This window comes from Lynx canadensis, chromosome C2 (genome assembly GCF_007474595.2).
Source record: "Lynx canadensis isolate LIC74 chromosome C2, mLynCan4.pri.v2, whole genome shotgun sequence".
NCBI lineage: Eukaryota > Metazoa > Chordata > Mammalia > Carnivora > Felidae > Lynx > Lynx canadensis.
The window spans coordinates 52196878-52213817 of record NC_044311.2 but is presented as its reverse complement, the minus strand read 5'-3'; the positions used below and the strand labels follow the sequence as shown (position 1 = coordinate 52213817).

At 35.0% G+C, this 16940-nt stretch overlaps 1 protein-coding gene across 1 annotated transcript in view; it reads right to left on the bottom strand.

The window, feature by feature from the left end:
- Window positions 1-16940, bottom strand: part of RSRC1 (arginine and serine rich coiled-coil 1) — a 251919-nt gene that overhangs the window by 199522 nt on the left and 35457 nt on the right. The window lies entirely within an intron of this gene.

Sequence of the window (16940 nt, the reverse complement as noted above, 5' to 3'; positions counted from 1 at the left end):
CTCATCACCCTACAACATATATATCTTTCAAGTACACATTTAGGTCTTGCATATTTTATAAAAAAAGAATGATCCAGTTGTTCCTTCAGCCCAACTGAATGATCCAATGACTCTAAACCGATATTGACACAATGCTTGCAAACACAGCTAAAAACGTGACAGATAAATGGAAGTATGTGAGAAACATGTGGTTTATTTTCTCCCAGAAGTATTTCTGAAACAATCACAGATGAGAAAATCACAGTTATCACCATGTTTAATAGTAGTGGCACTTCAGAGATACTCAAGAACAGACCAGTGCCAGTCCACAAACTATCAGAGTTCACAAAAGGATGAAAAAAGAAATTGAGAGTAATAGTTTAGAAACTTACAGCAATTTGATATAATTACAACTTTTTTTTACATTAAAAAAATATTTGTCTGCAAGGGATTGAAAATTTAGGGGGGAAAATCCTTCATAACAGATAATCTGACAAGGACTGCCAAACTATGTAAAAAACAACTACTTTTTTTATGCAGCCAAATGATAATGTGAGAATTTGTCATATTGTTCAACCTGAAATGAGACTTCTGAAACCTACATTTCTGAATTTGAAAAAATTCTGAACATGCCAGCAAGGTAGTAAGAAACCAGTATATTATTCAAGAAAGAAGATTTTTTTAATTTGTTTTTTGGAGGCTACTTACTGTATACTACTGAACCACATGGAAAAGTAATCTAATTTTTTTCCACACTACAGAGAAATGAAAACCGATACCCTATGGTCCAGGATAAAATTCAAAGTTAGCTCTTCTGAAAAATGAAAAAAGGAAATATGAAAGAATTTTAAAGATATGGAACACAGATTTCTTGAAGTATGACAGTTGCTTCAACATGAAGATAAGTATCCTCAAGAACATGAGTACATGGCTAGAAACTCAGTATCAAATATAAATTTAATAATGGCATTGTCTCACGTTAAGAAAATTTTCATATCTTTTTAGAGATGCAAAGTGAAGAATGTGTGGATGAAATAACACATTGCCCAAATTTGCTTTGAAATACTTCAGTAAAGAAAAAGCAGAAGACAAGGCGGGGGGGGGGGCGGTGAAGGCAAGAAGAGTCAGAGGAACAGCAGCACCCCTATCACCAGCTGCATCAGCAGCAACAGCTATGGCAAAAAAAATCTTAGTAACTGTTGAAACTATGTAATAGGTGTATATTATATTATCCTCCTACACTTGAGTATGTTTGAAATCTTCTTAATAAAAGATTCTTCTTAATTAAAAAAAATCACTAAATCAGCAAGAAATATTTATATTTATGAAAAAATCAATTAAAGTATTTTATTCCATCTAAAACTCTTTAAAATTTAAAAATAATATTCACATATTTACATTCATTTTTTTTTATTTCACCTTTTATTTATTTTTTTTTTATTTTACATTCATTTATGAAGTACCAAAAAGGGAAACAATAGAAAGTGTTTTAAAAAGAATGTCATCTACATGCAGATGTAGTTCAAAGTGTAACTACACAAGTGCACTTGTTGAGAGAAGCACCAGGTGTTGTATAGAAGTGTTGAATCACTAACCCGTACACTTGAAACCAACATTACACTGTATGTTAACAAACCGGAATTTAAATAAAAACTTAAAAAACACTAAAGTGTAATTACACAGACTGAGTCATATTTTTAACTTTTTCCAGAGTTAATAATAGTAAAAGCCATCTAAGTAGCAGATACATGTCTTTAATGATAACTTAAGAGCCTTTAGCTTTGCCATATGAAGTTTAATTTCCCAAAGTAGTCAATTAGAGCGTGGTAATATCCTCTCTAGTGCATAAAGCTTCAGGATATCATGGAAGTCTTCTCTATCAGCTCCCTTCCTGCCTATTACCTATAATTCAAGAAATTCAATGCTGTTGTTGGTTTTTATGTCCTTTAACAGTATCAGAGATCATGACTGTTAAAAAATTAAGAGAATACCATGACAGTAACACAATACTTAATGCAATCAACATTGGCCAAAAAGTTATTAATTTTTTGATAGACATGAACCTAATCATGTATAAACCCTGATTTCTAAGAATTTAAACAACTGAATTTAAACAAGCACAAAATATTCATTTAAAAGGAAAATAGGGGGCACCAGAATGGCTTAGTCAGTTGAGTGCCAACTCTTGATTTCAGCTTAAGTCATGGTCTCATAGTTTGTGGGTTTGAGTCCCACATGAGGCTCTGAGCAGAAAGTGTGGAGGCTGCCTGAGATTCTCTGTCTCTGTCTCTGTCTGTCTATCTCTCAAAATAAATGAACTTTAAGAAAAAAAAAAAAGAAAAAGTAAACAATGTTCCAACCTTTTTACTTTTATATATTTATTCTTAAAGGAGCATCAAGAAGGTTATACCATACCACACCCTAGATGATAAAAATGCTTAGTGTGGACTGTTTAATCTATTATCCTTTAGGTAAAGACTGAAGAATGGTGCTTCCTAAAAAGACTAAAAAGGCTATATCTGATGAATAACTTTAAAACCAACTTCAACCTCCTTCAAAGACTTTATCTTATAATCTTAAAAGGTATTTTATTAATATTTTTCTGCAATGTTCCCTTCCAAGTCTCCAAGCAATCAACTCGAATTTTAGGAACCAACATCCCGGAAATCAAATTTAGAGTTGATCTGGTCTATCATATACTTGACAATACATACAACTCCTCTACAGAAGGTAGAGATCAAACAAAGGAAATTTTTTAGACCTCAGAAAGACTCCTGAACAAAGGTTCCACGTAGACTTCTTTTTTTTCTCTTAATACTTGTGTTGAAAATGAAGAAATAAATCATTCATTCAACTTACTGAATATACTATTAGGATTTGCTGAAATCTAGTGGGCAGTATCAGCATGCCAGGAACTGAGAATACAAAATTAGTTAAGACTTGATCCCTGCTTTAAGGGAACTTTGAGGTAGGGGGAGAGTTTGAAGAAACTAGCATTTTCTTCACTGGCTGGTATGAAAAATAAAGCATGCCAAAAGTATCCCAAAATGAACTATTCCAAATGACTACAGGATCAATCTCATTTAGTATTTGTATAAGGTTGCCTAGAACAAATTAATACTGAAGTCTTCTGATATGAATAAGATAGGGAAAATATCAAACCTAACAAAAATCAAGACAGAAAAACCGGATAGATTACACAAAGAACCAAAAATTTCCGATGAAGGTAAGCACAATATAACGTATTTAGTGGATAATAAAGTTTCTTTTTTTAAAAAAAAATTTTTTTTTTCAACGTTTATTTATTTTTGGGACAGAGAGAGACAGAGCATGAACGGGGTAGGGGCAGAGAGAGAGGGAGACACAGAATTGGAAACAGGCTCCAGGCTCTGAGCCATCAGCCCAGAGCCTGACGCGGGGCTCGAACTTACGGACCGCGAGATCGTGACCTGGCTGAAGTCGGACGCTTAACCGACTGCGCCACCCAGGCGCCCCTAAAGTTTCTTATCACACTGTCAAATTAAGTTCTTGAAAAAACCCATGGTAGGAGAATTCTTGAATAAGGACCTCATAATCTTAATCTTTTAAAGGGACTGAAAGACAATCTATAAAGTTTCATAAGTGTGTTTTACATCCACCAAAATAAAAATACAGAAAACAAAGAACAAACTATTAGCTATCAAAGACATTTCCCTACCCTGAATTGATAATGAACTATAGTCTTTTAACTTGTCTTTGAAATTAAAAGATGTATTACTGTGGCGGAAAATAGGAAAGAAAAGGGAGTAGACATTACTGGAAAGAACTTGATGCCTCCCTTTATATAAATATAAAGCTCATATTTATACTTGCATAGACATGTAAGTTCATTTCTGAAAGTTGTTTGAATGTTTCTGACACTGGCATAAAGGTTCTTACCTAGTGGTCCCAGGGAGTTTTAGGATGTCCATGAATGCCCTTTAAGGACATGAAAAATTATGAATGCAAATATATGAAATTTTCTGTTAAGAAGATCCATGGTTTTCATCAGACTCTCCCTTTGTATACATTAAGTTTGCCATCCCACTTTACATTTGATTTGATACAGAGAAAGGTTAAGAATTAGCCACCAAGGGGTGCTGGGTGGCTCAGTCAATTGACAGTCTGACTCTTGATTCCAGTTCAGGTCATGATCCCAGGGTGGTAGGATCGAGCCCTGCACTGGGTTCACGGGAACTCAGCAGCGTGGAGCCAGCCTGCTTGATAGTCTTCCTCTCTCCCTCTCTGCCTCTCTCCCCTGCTCACCCACACACACTCTGTCTCTAAAACAATAAAATAAGTCTTTAAAAAAAGAAAAAAGAATCTATCACCAACCAGATTTTTCTGTTTTGACAAGCCATTAAACCTAGGATTTTCTCTATCTTTTGAATGTAGCATGGAATATAAACAGTGAACTTATTTTGAAAGTCTCTTTGCACTTCATTATTGGTCATAGTTATTCATTCACACTTCATCTGAAGGTCCATTCGTAGGTTTCGCTTATGCTCGTTCTCCAAATAGAGACATTAAAAACTAAATCTATACCTATTAATTTCTACAAAAAACTTTGCTTTTTAAATTCCATTCATTACAAAAGTCTAGATACCAGTTTTACAAATTTCTAGGAATGCTTTGGGATGCTACAGCTCTCTGCCCTCTAACCTGAGAGCTTGCTTCCTTAGTTGGTATTCCACAAGCCTGAAGATGGGAGAATCATTCTTAAACCCTCTTTGGCAAGAAGAGTCCCATACTCTAAATTTAGAGACTGAGCTGAAAAATATGCCTTTCATTTTATACTGTCACAGCACTTTACTTGTAGCACCACTAGACTTCTACCTTGGCAGTAATAGCTCTGACAGCACAAACAACATTCTTTCTGGTCTCTTCTTGCTCAATATCACAAGGGCTACAAATACCACATGGTAATACACACAGCTCAATGATAAAATCTAATATATTTTCATGACACTTAGTATGTATGTGACCAATCGCCTAAGAAGCAACTGGCAGAAGAACAAAGGTAGAAACAAGTGACCCAGATGTCCAGCAGAGGTTCTGAAAAGCATATACAGTACAGAAGTAAATCTACATTATATCTGAATTTCAAATAAGGCAAACTCATAAATGAGAAAGGATTACTATGCTCGTAAAATAAGAGAGATCTGGAATGAGATCTGGTAGTCATTACACACTGTTTCCTGAAGAGTAACATTTTCAATGTGCTGTTATAGTCAGAAAGGCCAACTATAATAGTGGCCATTAACAGAAAGCATATTGGAAACAGAAAAGAAAATACTACCTAAGTCTATTTCATATAAAACCATCTTCTGACAAGAGCCAGACAACGCATGTAAGTGAAAATAAAATTATTAAAAGGTAAGGGTTGGTGGCCTTCCACATGAATGTGAACTGCAAAACTTTAGAATCTTCAGCCTGGAAAAAATACTAAAAGATAACTGGTACAAAATGCATAGATTACAAATGCATACTTTATGCAAACCCATAAAGTATGAACATAGACTATTTCACAAAAAACAATATAACAGAACCAATGAAAACCCTTTTTTAAAAATCTAGAGAAGAAAATAACAGGAAATAATTTATAGAGTAGATAATGCCAAAAAGTTCTTTATTTCTTGTCACAATAATCCTATGAGGAAAAAACACACTGTATATTTCAATAAAAATTTATGAAATATTATAGTGTAAAATGTCCTTCCAATATTTAACTTAAAAAAAATAAAGACTAATTAGATTTGGCAAAATATCTTTGTAATTTTCATTTCTTTTTTTTTATTTTTTTTTTTAATTTTTTTTTTCAACGTTTATTTATTTTTGGGACAGAGAGAGACAGAGCATGAACGGGGGAGGGGCAGAGAGAGAGGGAGACACAGAATCAGAAACAGGCTCCAGGCTCCGAGCCGTCAGCCCAGAGCCTGACGCGGGGCTCTAACTCGCGGACCGCGACATCGTGACCTGGCTGAAGTCGGACGCTTAACCGACTGCGCCACCCAGGCGCCCCTGTAATTTTTATTTCTAATCTCTGTGAATACAAAGTTTATTTAATCTAAGTATTAAAAAATAAACCATAAGGAATTAGTGAAGTTCACCATAATCAGAAATACACAATATGAAGTTACAGTGTTTTTACATTTCTAGTTGTAACAGTTAAGTTGTAAAGCTGTATTATAGCATCCATAAGATAAATACACTTATGAAAATAAAATATTCACTCTCAAAAAATATAGATGGATAGTAAGCTCTAGAACAAAACATCAAATATTAAGCCCTGTTTCTATAAAGTAGAACAAATATGATCTTATAAGTAACAGATTTATATGTTCCAGATCCTTCCTCATCAAAAAATGGATGAAATACAGAAGAAACAAAAGTAAAGGTATAATTAAGGGCTCTTTCATTTATAATCAACACCAGTATACAAACATACAACAGTTTCACCTATTTTTAAATTACTTCAATAACGTTAAATAATTATTATTAATTTTTTGGGCAAGATTCTACAACCTACAATTTCATAGGAATGAGTAAGGGGAAATAACTAATTTCATTCTCAATAAATTACCCTTAACTACCTACAAACACCGTAAGATATGAGAAACATTATTTTCTATCTTTGACTCTACCATAATGATGTAAAAGGATCAGCAGACAAAGATACAGAGAAAATTCAAAAAGAAAATCTTATGACAAGCTCAACTCTAGCAGGGACCAGTTTAAGTGTCTGCCAACATTCGAGAAGCCACCCGATAAAACACATTGGCAGTTAGTTATATCCAATAGTAGTGCCTGTGGCAAGAACCATGGTAAATTCTCACCTGGGTTCTGCCCAAGAAATAAAGCATCCTGACGTTATGTTCTCCTGATTTTGCTCTGTTGCTCCACTGTAAATGAGGCATAAGAAACAGCAAGAAATTCAGCTACCGCCATAATGAAATCACCTCAACCAAAAGTATGTATTAAATTAAGTTGTATTAAATTAAGTCTTTAAGTTGATACTGTGATAAATATTATGTGAAGAACTCTATACCAGTGAAGAGGAGCAATGGAAAATCAAAATGGACAGATTATCTACTCAGCTGATTTGGAGTCATGACTCCACCCTGCACAACAGTGAAACTTGGCTAAAAACCAGGAAAGTAGGGGTGCGTGGCTGGCTCAGTCAGTAGAGCATGCAACTCTTGATCTCAGATCATGAGTTCAAGCCCCATGTTGGGCGTAGAGCCTACTTTAAAAACAAAAACAAAAAAACCCAGAAAAGTAGTTATAACGTAGCTAAGAGATAATGGTTCTATTCATTAATTAATCCCCAGGCAGGATTCCCCACAATGCAGAGCCACAATGCAGGTAGAAAGGGAGGTTCTGCTTTTAGCTGGGTAGCAAAGTGCTCCAATGTTGAGTCAAAAACAGAAAAACTAGAACAGCACTGCGGTTAAAAAGCTGAGAAGAGGGGCGCCTGGGTGGCGCAGTCAGTTAAGCGTCCGACTTCAGCCAGGTCACGATCTCACGGACCGTGAGTTCGAGCCCCGCGTCGGGCTCTGGGCTGATGGCTCAGAGCCTGGAGCCCGTTTCCGATTCTGTGTCTCCCTCTCTCTCTGCCCCTCCCCCGTTCATGCTCTGTCTCTCTCTGTCCCAAAAATAAATAAACGTTGAAAAAAAAAATTTTTTTTTAAAAAAAAAAAGCTGAGAAGAAAGGTCTATGAAAAAGTCACCTACTTTGTCATTAGAGAATCCAGTCTTATGCCAACTAAAGTCTGTGTTTTCTTGGGGCACGTGGGTGGCTCAGTTAGTTAAGTGTCTGACTTCAGCTCAGGTCTTGACCTCACCATTTGTGAGTTCGGGCCCGTTCTTTGCTGACAGCTCGGAGCCTGGAGCCTGCTTCAGATTCTGTGTCTCTTTCTCTCTCTGCCCCTTCCCCACTTGCACTCTGTCTCTGTCTCTGTCTCTCTCTCTCTCTCAAAAAAAAAATAATAAACACTGAAACAATTTTTTTTTAGTTTGTGTTTTCTTAATTTATTAATATTGGATGGTTAAGCCAACTAATTAATTTTTACTGTGCTTCCTTTGGAACTTAACAACAAATTTTGATGTGAAGAATTAAAACTGATTTAAAATAACCAGAAAACTGGAAAGGCATCACCTTAAAGTAAAGTATCAAAGAAGATAGCACTCGTTTATTTAATCAACACAATACTACAGGAACTACATAAAATCTTTTATTCAATGTCAATCACTGAATCTTTTATTTAAAACTTGAATTTTACTCAAAACTAGAATTTCATGACTAATACTTAACAGTCCACCTTTTGCCAGTTTGGATTATATGTTATAAACCTAGAAAATCCTAATTTAAAAGCAACTTGAGGGATGCCTAGGTGGTTCAGATGGCCAAGCCTCTGACTGAATTTCGGCTCAGGTCGTGATCTCACAGATCGTGAGATCAAGCCCTGCGTCAGGCTCTGCATTGACACACTCCTCTCCCTGTTTCTCTGCCCTTCCCCTGCTCTCTCGTGCGTGCGTGCGCGCGCACACACACACACACACACTCTCTCTCCCTCCCTCAAAATAAATAAATAGACTTAAAAAAAATAAAGACAACTTGAGGGCCACCTGGTTGGCTCAGTCAGTTCAGCATGCAACTCTTGATCTCAGGGAAGGAAGAATACTCTGTAGGGGTTTTTTGTTTTGTTTTGTTTTGCTTTGTTTTTTAGAATCAACATTTTATTTAAAAGCAAAAGAAAAATACGAACTGTCTTAGCAGAAATCATGCAAAAAGTAGGAAATATGAAACTACTGAAACCATTGGGATGCCCTGCATCATTAAATTAAAAATAAATATGCAGGAGGTATCTTATATTAATGGGGTTATGTCATGTACAGGATTTTAGAGGCTGATCTGGTACCCAAAATTCTTTGATAAATCAAAAGTGTCTCTGTATTAGCTTCTCACAATTAAATTACAAACAGATGATAGTTTTGATACCAAATGTATGAAGGAAACAAACTTCCTGTTACTCTTTTTTTTTGTATTGTTTGTTTGTTTTTAAGTTTTTATTTAAATACCAAAAGTACTGTTTAAAATAATCTCATTAGCTCCACACGATTAATTAAAAATCCATCTATTTTGGGGGTGCCTGAGTGGTTCAGTCAGTTCTCAGGGTCATGAGAGTGAGCCATGCTAAGTGTAGAGCCTGCTTAAGATTCTTGCTCTTCCTCTCTCTGCTTCTCCCCGTTCATACTCTCTCAAAAGAAAAAAAAATCCATCTGTTTTGAATATTAATGTAAAACTGCTACTGGTTCCAGTCGAAGACATAGTAATAAAAATAAACAGGGATCTTACTACATCCATGGCTAGACCCATAGTCTAAACTCCATCCTTCATCTTTATTTTGGGTAAATTTTATAAATATGCACTACCTAAGGTCAGTAAAGAAACAACACACATTTCTTTAACTGTGTCCTTACAGAAACAAAGAAGAGATTTTTAAACAAACCAATAACTCTTTGTACCTATATGCAATGTTCCTTTCACCTTCAATTTATTATCCCTAAGTAGACAGCTTCCTCTGAGACTATCTGTCCAAGAACAATGCTGCCCAACTTTTGCTCCTCCAGAATTTTCTCCCTTCCTCTTTTTAAAAATTTTTTTTTATAAGTTCATTCATTCATTTTGAGAGAGACAGAGAGAGCGAGCAGGGGAGGGGCAGAGACAGGGACAGAGAGAATCCCAAGCAGGCTGTGCACTGTCAGCTCAGAGCCCGATGCAGGGCTCAAACTCATGAAACGTGAGGATCATGACCTGTGCCAAAACCAAGAGTCGAAGGCTTAACCACCTGAGCCACCCAGGTGCCCCTCTCACTTCTTCTATTGATCCTGCATAATCTACACCCATTTAAAAACTAGAGGGGGTAAAAATCTTGTGAAACGAGAAGCCAGAAAACTACCACACACTTGGAGAACCATTTCTGCTGCTATTACTTACTTTGGGATTAACTTCTCTAATCCCAGCTTCTTCATCTAAAAGAAATAGTCTAAAGTAACACTCTACCCCTAAAAATTCGGCATCCACACCTCTTTAGGGCCTCACAGCCACTTCTCACATAAGAGCATTTCCAATACAAACACACAAAAAAGAAAAGCTCTTTAGGAAACTAAAGCAAACTACAGCTCTGTAGGGAAGCAACTAGAAGCTGACCGATCAGCAGTCAATAACGTCAACGTGAGTAAATATTCAGTTCCTTGAACTGTGTTTACTTATTCTTTAGAAGCATGGTAATAAGGCATAACAGCAGGCACGTCCATTAGTTTAGAAAAAGTCAAAAGTGACAAATGATTTTTGAAAAGTTTTTAAGTGACTCATATATCATGAAACTTACTCTCATATAATTTAGAAACATTCAAACCAGAATGAGGTCAATATTCATTGTATAGATGAGGACACTGGGATTTAGAAAGGCTGATCCAGAACTTTTCCTGTGCTATTTCTAATTTGTCTTTAATGTTACCTCCTAGAATTTCAAATCCTTTTCTCCATGATAGAAATAAGACTCCAGTGAGAAGTGATACTTATTGAGCTTAAAGTTCAAACCATAAGTTGAAAATCAGTAAGACTGAGTGCATATTCATGCTTCTGTAACACTAACTAGGATCAGCTTTAGCAAGCTTGCTAAAATCCTGGATTACAGGAGCACCTGAGCAGCTCAGTCGGTTAAGCATCTGACTTCGGATGATCATGATCTCACAGTCTGGGAGTTCGAGCCCCACACCAGGCTCTGTGCTGACAGCTCACAGCCTGGAGCCTGCTTCAGATTGATTCTGTGTCTCCCTCTCTCTCTGCCCCTCTCCCCCGCTTGCATTCTGTCTCTCTCTTTCAAAAAAATAAACATAAAAAATAAAATAAAATAAAATCCTGGATTACAAACATTGAGTACAGCATATGATGGGAGAATGTATCCACATCTGGGTGGACAGAGAAGGCGATCCAAGGAAATGCCCTTAAGTAAAGACCTCAGATGCACAGGGGGTGATGAGAGAGAGAAAAAAACATTTCAAGCAGAAACAACCACATTTTCAAGGGTCCTGAGAGAGAAACAAGAACTGCAGAGAAACTATTATAAACTGCAATTATTAAAAGGTGACCGACTCTCTCTGACCCTCTCGCACTTGCAGGCACACTCTCTCTTGCTCACAAAATAAATTAACATTTTAAAAGACATTGGGGCCACCTGGGTGGCTCAGTTGGTTTAAGCATGTGACTCTTGATTTCAGCTCAGGTCATGATGTCACAGTCATGAGATCAAGCCCCGCATCAGGCTCTGCACTGACAGTGTGGAGCCTGCTTGGGATTTTTTCTCTGTCTCCCTCTGCCCCTCCCTGCTCATTCTCATTCTCTCTCTCTCTGTCTCTGTCTCTGTCTCTCACAATAAATAGATAGATAAATAAGAGAGAGAGAGAGAGAGAGAGAGAGAGAGAGAGAGAGAAAGAAAGAAAGAAAGAAAGAAAGAAAGAAAGAAAGAAAGAGGAAGGAAGGAAGGAAGGAAGGAAGGAAGGAAGGAAGGAAGGAAGGAAGGAGAGAAGAGAATAAAAGAAAAGTGACTAAAAAGGCCAGTCAAACCAGATCACAAAGAACTTCAGGCTTCATCAATATTTTAGACTGTATCCTAAACGACTGAAATAAAAGAAGTACCAGCAAAATGCATTTTGGCTGCTATATAAAAAATGAAATGGAGGAAAAACTCCAGAAAACTATAAAAAATATATTCTATAATTTGAAAATGACTAATTACTTTTCCTCTTTAAATATTCAGAATCACATTCTGGGTCTCAAAAAACAATTTGTGGTAGTAAACAGCACAGTTAAGAACTTAAAATTCCTCAAAAATTAAAAACAGAATTGCTATACGATCCAGCTATTCCACTTCTGGGTATTTACCCAAAGAGAACAAAAACACTTAATTAAGAAATATATATGCACCCTTATGTTCACTGCAGCATTACTTACAATAATCAAGAAATGGAAACAATCTAAATGTCCATCAATAAATGAATGGATAAAAAATGCAGCATATACTAGAATACTATTCAGCTATAAAAAAGAATTAAATCTTTCATCTGCAACAATATGGACAGACCTCAAGAGCATCATGCTAAGTGAAATAAGCCAGACACAGAAAGACAAATACCATACATAGAATCTTAAAAATAAGGCAAATGAACAAACAAACAAAAAACAAAATTCACAGAGAAGGAGAACAGACTGGCAATTACCAGAGCGGTAAAGGGTTGGGGTGGCAGTGAAATGGGTGAAGGGGGTCAATTGTATGGTGAAGAATGGTAACTTACTGCGGTAATCACTTTTCAGTGTATACAAATATCAAATTATGTCGTACACCTAAAACTAATATATTATATACCAGCTTTACCTAAGTAACACAAACAAACAAACAAAAAACACCTTAAAATAAGTTCCAAACTGTGTTATTTAGCCAACACAATGATTTTGCTTTATCGAATGTTGAGGTGATAAACCCCAAAATAACAACTTTCATCTAATTAAATTAGTTTTGAGGAATCCAGGAATACTACATACATTTATCAGAATTTTTATAAAAAGCTAGAAAAAATTATCAGTAAATTCATCACTACTGGTTTCAGTATCTGAGTAAATATTTATTACCATGCCTCATTTCAAATGTTTTCTATTACATACTTAAAAATTGTGCCATAAGGTATAAGTTGTTAAGAAGAAAAAGACATTTCACATAAGAATCATATATTATCATCATAATTACTTGTAACTCCACTACTCTTTATGTCTCATAAACTATACAATTAAAAGTTAAATGAATACCTTTCCAAAGAACCTCTTTCTTTTTTTTTTTTTTTTAATTTTTTTTTTTTTCCAACGTTTATTTATTTTTAAGACACAGAGAGACAGAGCATGAACGGGGGAGGGGCAGAGAGAGAGGGAGACACAGAATCGGAAACAGGCTCCAGGCTCTGAGCCATCAGCCCAGAGCCTGACGCGGGGCTCGAACTCCCGGACCGCGAGATCGTGACCTGGCTGAAGTCGGACGCTTAACCGACTGCGCCACCCAGGCGCCCCAAAGAACCTCTTTCTTATTCTACCAGTGTTAGATACAGAACAGTTCCAGTGAGGAAGCAAAAGAAAGTTCTTCCTACTTTCAAGGACAATAGTCAAACTAATCAAAAGATTCCCACCAAGAACTCCCTGACCTCCACTAATATTTCACTGATAATTCAATAAAAGAAAACTCAGTATATATAGTCTTGACCTTTGTGAAATAACTTATCTGTCAGAGATCTTTAATATGCCATTCAAAATGACTAATCTAAAACATGCTGAAAACTGTGCAGTGCAGATTTCTCATCTAAAGTGAACAATGTAATTTTAGAAGTCAGAACCAAATGGATTTCAGAAAATACTATTTATTTATACAAGTTTAGTCTCTGAATACATAACTGTATAAAATCAAGATGTAAAGGTAAATGCTCTTTAAGTTAATCTAAAAGAAAAAATGTTTTAATTTTACTGGAATTTAGGATGTCTATAAACAAATGGTTTAAGAATTAGTCTGGAAAAACAAGGTTAAAACTACCTTAAGCAATATCAATCATTAAAGAGTCTTCAGACATAGGTGAAAATATTCTCACATAAATTTTTACATAATTTCACCTCTACCATTCCAACAAAGTATTAGGCTCTAATAAAGACTATCCTAATCTTCACCTAGCAATATTTCCAGACTGATATTATTATTCTCATTTCCTTGAATAATATCCATACTCCAGGGCCATTTTCCTTCTCATATTCAATATCATGCATGCTTGTATCATGGTTCCTTTCTTCATATCCTGTCACAGTATCAATCACTGCCTCCTGTCCACTCAATCCACTTTTGATTTATCAGCCGCCGTCTTTCTGGACTCCATAACTCGACCCAAACCATTTTAACAAGACATTGACAAATAGCACCCAGTATCACATCAACCTGTTCCACTTAGTAAACTAAGAAACAGTAACTGTGACATCTCTGCATAAGTATTCCATTCTATTCCCCAGACTGATGTATATTAATGAGGAGATGGTATTTGAAATGCTTCTTCCACATCAGCATCTAATATGATCAAATTAGGAAATGGGATGATTTATTAAATTTTGTAGAGCTGAAATATTTCTTTATATCGCTATATGTGTGGTTTCAGAAAGTGAGCTGTTGCTTTCAATTTTTCTACTGAGGATATGCCTGCATTTCACAGACGAATTATTGTCTTTAAAAAGATTGCAAGAAGGCAAAATGTTATTAAGCAAATGCTCAGTAAAACAAACTAAATCAGTTTTAAAATTCCTAATTTAATGTAAATCTTGGTTGTTTCACTGAAATTCAGTTTGTGATCTTATTAAGTCATATTTGCATTGTACTGTCTTGCTGTAGGACAGTTTTAAATTTATAGCATTACCAAGCAGCTTCACTTCTTGACTTTTAAGATGTATCCTCAATAAAATAATTGCTGTATAAGCACACATTTTGTTCTTATTTTCAGATATAAGACAAAATAAAGATCAATGGGTTAATAAAAGAATAAAATGAAAATAGAAAATCAACTATTTGGGTCACTTCTATAATTTTCATAATTAGATGTTAAGATGTTCTCACTAAAATGCTCTCCAACTGAAAGTTCAACAACTGTTTCATGGGCAGTTCAAACTTTAAACAATGAGTTAGTTTTTTAATATTATGTTTGTATATGAAAAGGATATTTAATATGTTCACTGAAAAAAAATCAAAATGAAAATAAGAATAAATGTAAAAGTCATATATTTTCATTAAACAGATTCTCATCTTAACTCATTTTCTATTTTCTAGATATCTATACATTCCAGAAGTCAAACTGTACTCATTTTAAAACTACAGAATTTCCAAGTACAAAATTTACATTTAAGTTTAAACAAAAGCCAACCTCAGCATAATGAGTTTATATATCCAATAGTTTCCTAATTCAGTCACTGATGATTTCTTTTGATTCACGGACAAATCAAAACATTACAAATAAATGAATTCTGAAGGCACTCTGATTTCATTCACTGATTAGAAAATACATGTGAAAATTCAACACAGCAATGTAATATAGGTAGTGTAAGAGAAAAAGAAAAACATTACAAAAACAAGAAAAGATCACCCAGTGAAGAATTAATTGGGATTCCCAGATATTTACTAGTTAGATTTTATCATGTGAACAAAGACTATCTGTTTAACCATTTTTGTATGAAGTAACATTCTTACAATTTTAAAGAGGCTAATATAATTTTTTAATTTAAAAATTCAGCATTATTCAAGTTGAAAAAATAACAGTGATACTACATTGTTAAAGTATAATTTTTCTCCTTAATACTCAGAAAAGGACACCAGAAAAAGTTAAAATATCAGAAATGCTGTCCTTTGTTGCTTAAACAGATAATCACAGCATGAAGAAAATGAGAATTAAACATATTTTCAAACTCTGTGAAATAAAATATGATAAAAGCAAACTCATAAATATATTGTAGTACACCATAAAAATAAAAATAATAAATTTTTTCCTAAAAAACACTAACATTTTTACTGGGTTTTACAAAGTATTTTCAACACACTATTTTATTAGATAAATGCATTTTCAGAAATTATGTCACACTATTTCCAATTAATAAATATTTCTTACTTATTCTATTTATAATTCCATTCTTAATGAAACTTTTCCTAATTTTCTCTAATCTACAGTAATCCCCCTCTTCCCTAACACCCTTCACACTTGTAGTCTACAGGATACAAGAGATTTAAACTATCTTATTCTATATTTGTTTCCTCTATGTGTGTGTATGTGTGTGTGCACGCGCGTGCATGCGCAGGTACACACATGTGGTATGCCTGTCATCATTCCACGTGGTCTAAATGCTTCTTGTAGGCAGAAATATATCACAATGAGGGGAAAACAAATCGAAGAGAAAGGAAATTAAAACATTATACGTTATAGAACAGGAAAAAAATATTTTAGAATTCACTAATTCCTCCAAGTTTACATTAACTCTCCAAGTCTAAAGATAGAAGTGTCAATATCTATTTACATAGTAATATTTGCAGCAAGAAAGAGAAAAACAGGAAATGAAACAAAACTATTCATTAAAAAAATGGCTGATTTCAAATGCCATTCCTTTTGTTTACAAAATACAGAATGGTTTATATACAGTAACTGCAATATATATGAAAACAACACTAGCAATTTTATACATATCTAGAATTACTCTATAAAAATCTAACATCAATGAATGAAATGTGAAAATATTATTGTAAGTTCCTATTGAAAACATATATTATGTCCGTGTATATATATAATGAGGATGCACAATTTTAAGAAATCGCTTCACATCACACAAGAAAGTCTTCAATTTGACTTCTCAAATCAAAATCAAAATATATCTCCCTTAAGAAAAAAGATTCATGCCAAAGAGCCCAGAGAGTCAATAATACCAGGAAATATTTGTCTGGGAATGCAAATCTAACTCATTGGGTTATACCTAAATCTAACTCAATGGGTTGTCAGACATAGTGTAATATATACCATTATTTTAGCTCCATGTAAGGGCGGAGAGGAGCTCACTGTGGAGTCTTCAGTACATAGGAGTCACAAAGCTGGAAAAGAAATCAAGAGAGGTGCCTGAGTGGCTCAGATGGTTAAGTGTCCAACTTCAGCTCAGGTCATGATCTCGCAGTCCATGAGTTCAAGCCCCACATCAGGCTCTGTGCTGACAGCTCAGAGCCTAGAGCCTGCTTCGGATTCTGTCTCCCTCTCTCTCTGCTCCTCCCCTGCTCACACTGTCTCTCTCTCAAAAGTAAATAAACATTTAAAAAATTAAAGAAAAAAAGAGA